This window comes from Alexandromys fortis, unplaced genomic scaffold (genome assembly GCF_014885135.2).
Source record: "Alexandromys fortis isolate MF-2015 unplaced genomic scaffold, M_Fortis_MF-2015_v1.1 scaffold_45, whole genome shotgun sequence".
Classification (NCBI taxonomy): domain Eukaryota; kingdom Metazoa; phylum Chordata; class Mammalia; order Rodentia; family Cricetidae; genus Alexandromys; species Alexandromys fortis.
The window spans coordinates 5796864-5800331 of NW_026067926.1; positions in this window are offsets into that span (position 1 = coordinate 5796864).

Genomic DNA, 3468 nt, shown 5'->3' on the forward strand with positions numbered 1-3468 from the left:
AGGCTGACGTAAGATGTCTTCCTCAATCTCTCTCATTATCTTACTCATTGAGGCAGGGTCTCTTGTTGAACTCAGGACCCACCAATGTCACTAGTCTGGGTACTAGTCTGGGTAGCTAGTTTGCTCTAAGGCTCCTGTCTCCACCTTCCAAGCAATGGAATTACAGATGGGCCACACACCTGCCTGGTATTTACATGGGTGTTGGGATCTGTTGCAGAAGGTCCTTCTGCTCCTCCAGCCAATAGCCGCTGAGATACCAGCCCATTGGGGCGTGGGATCTCTCTTTATAAAAGCGGCCACTTCCCCCCTCTCTCTCTCTCTCTCTCTCTCTCTCTCTCTCTCTCTCTCTCTCTCTCTCTCTCTCTCTCTCTTTGCTTCCTGCTCCTTTCTGGCGACTAGACTCCTTCCTGATTGCACAGAGGGCTGTTGTCCTGATCTGTAAGTTTTTTCCCCTTTAAATAAATACCACCCTATTAATCATAATTCCAAACTGGTGTGGGATTGTTTGTGACTTATGCCTTCAGGCATCCAAACTCTGGCGTTCATGAGTCATCTTCCCAGCCTTCATTACCCTTTTGTAATACAAGCTAATGTCTCCTATAAGTAGGGCTTTATACGTATTGACTAAAATTCTCCCAGCCCCATTTTTAAACCAACCACTAAAAGGGGAAAGAGTGATCCTGATTGGCTTAGCTTAATTATGACTTATTCTCCCCTCCCCCCCAAGGCAAGTTGCTACCTAGTACCTGAACAAGATCCCACTTTTACTTGCTCAGGGAAGGGAAAGGATGGCTACTGGTCAGCTACTCGCTGTTTCTGTCAGAGTTATTGATTCTGAACAACGAAAAGGTTTTTAAGTCTGATTTCAGTGTATTTGACTTTTGAGTCTAAAGGTCTTCCTCTACGCCACAATTCTTGAAATAGTATTGATTTACAAAGATTCAATGCTAATTTAAATTTTTTATATAAATTACAAAGACATTGAGATGACTTTGGAAGTTCTCTTGATTGTCTCTTTGGCCAACAGAGAAATGAGCTTAAAAACAAGGACTTATGCTGTTGAATTTTTGCCCTGATCTTTAGGGTTCCTCTAAAAAGGTCTGGAAGTTTCTGCTCAGGAAAGCATTGTGGTAGGCTTAGTTCAGGACTCCCCTGTAGTGAGAGGGAAGCAAGAACAGAACAATGACAGAGTGGACTGCTCTGTCTTCAGCCTCCATCTTGGGGTTCATCTACAGATCGGCTTCTGAAGAGCACAGCTGCGTGGAGACAGGAAGTCAGGAACCGATGGCCATTTTCTTCACCAGTGGGACCACAGGCTCCCCCAAGATGGCTCAGCACTCACAGAGCAGCCTTGGCATTGGGTATGCCCTTTGTGGAAGGTAGGAGAGAAAACTGTGGTCTTCTTCCTGTGTTGTTTGTGGCTAGGTCTCACACTGTAGTTAGCTCTGGACTGTAAATCACTGTGCAGCTTAAACTGACCTCAAATTTACAGCAATCCTCCTCTCCCCGCCCCAAATTTGGCATTGCAGGAGTGCACAACCACACCCATTCTTTGTTTTGTATTCAGTTTCCTAGGATGCCAGGGTGGGTGTCTAGCTGCCCGCGTGACACCTCTCCTTGAATGGCTACTAAGATATCTCTAACAGGGCTGGAGAGATGGCTCAGAAGTTAAGAGCACTGACTGCTCTTCCAGAGGTCCTGAGTTCAATTCCCAGCAACCACATGGTGGCTCACAACCATTTGGAATGAGATCTGGTCCCCTCTTCTGGCCTGCAGGCATATATGCAGACAGAACACTGTATAAATAATAAATAACCAATCTTTAAAAAAAAAGATATCTCTAACAGACTCAATGTCCCATCCCCACCCTAGCTAAAAGGTGCCGTCTAATTAATGGATCAAGGAAGAATTTAGGACTGGTCCTTGATTCACAGCATGTCTGCCTTCCTCTCCTCATTGTCAGGGGAATCTACTTACCCCGAAGGATCTTTAAAAACATGTTTACCTAAAACTGTCACATTGCTCTGTTTAATTTTCCTTATCCTGAAAGTTACAGCACTTAATGATTAATCTCAATCACTGACCTGTAAGATCTAGAATACCCAAGGGATTGTCTTCTGTATGCCTGTGGGTTGCTATCTTGATTAAGTTCACTGAGGTGGGAAGACCTGCCCACCGTGGGTGGCACCATTCCCTGGGCTGGAATCCTGGACTGTATAAAATGGAGAAAGTGAGCTGAGCATGAGCCATGCATCAGGCTCTGCTTCCTGATGATGAACCAAGTGTTACCAGCTCCCTCGGGTTCCCACTACCAGGACTTCCCAGCAGGATGGAGTCTACCCTGGAGCTGGAGCAATACTAAGCCCTTCCTCCTTTTGTCCCCATATTTTATCACGGCACTTTAAGAGTAAAATTCTTATCTACTCTTTCTATAACATGTACATGCTTAGTTCACATTATTGTGTGCTTGTCCCTACTCTGTTTCCCTAAAAGAAGAGATCTGTCTGTGTGCTGCACGATAGCAGTGCCTTCTACATACCATTTGCTCATTAAATATTTGGCATAGCAATGGAAAATCCCATAAAAGACACCAAACCCAGCCCTCCAGTCTACTTCAAGATGACATAAAATTCAGAAAAGTACTTTCAGTTAGAAGGGGGACTGGAACCCTGCACTTGCTTTGAGGCTGCTTCCACTGTGTTGTAGGGCAAGGCTACTCCTCAAAAACACTGCTGTTTGCTTTCCAGTTCTATGCTTGTTTGTTTGATGTGGGATTCCCTCTGTATGCTGTGAATACCATTGGTTAATAAAGAAACTGTCTTAGGTCTGTGATAGAGTAGAGTAGAGCTGGGGGGGGGGACTAAACTGAATGCTGGGAGAAATATGGGCAGAGTCAGAGAAGCCATGGAGCTGCAGCCAGAGACAACCGCGCTGAAATTTTTCTGGTAAGCCATGACCTGTGGTTGTTGAAATAGGAGCGGCGACGGGGCTGCGTCCCCAACACCCCGGCCGCTTGGCTAGCTCATGCCCGAAATAACAACACACAAACTGTATTCATTTAAAGAACTGCTTGGCCCATGAACTCTAGCTAATTCTTGCACCTGGACTAGCCCATTTCTAATGATGTGTGTAAGCACCCCAAGGTGCGCTTACCGGGAAGATTCTAGCCTCCGTCCATCGTGGATCTGAGCTTCATGCGTCTGCCTCAGAGTGCAGAGCTATTGCGTCTACCCGGGAGAGCTGAGCATGGCGTCTCTGCTCCAGCAGAGCTGTCGGGTCTCTCTCCGGAAGCAGAGCAGAGTCTCTGACCTCACTTCCTCTTCCGCCCAGAATTCTATTCTGTTTCCTCCTCCCATCTATGCTCTAAGCTAAGCCAAGCAGTTTCTTTATTGCTCAGCCAATGAAATCAACAGATTGATATATGACACTCCCACATCACTTCCCCTTTTTCTGTTTAAACAAAAAAAA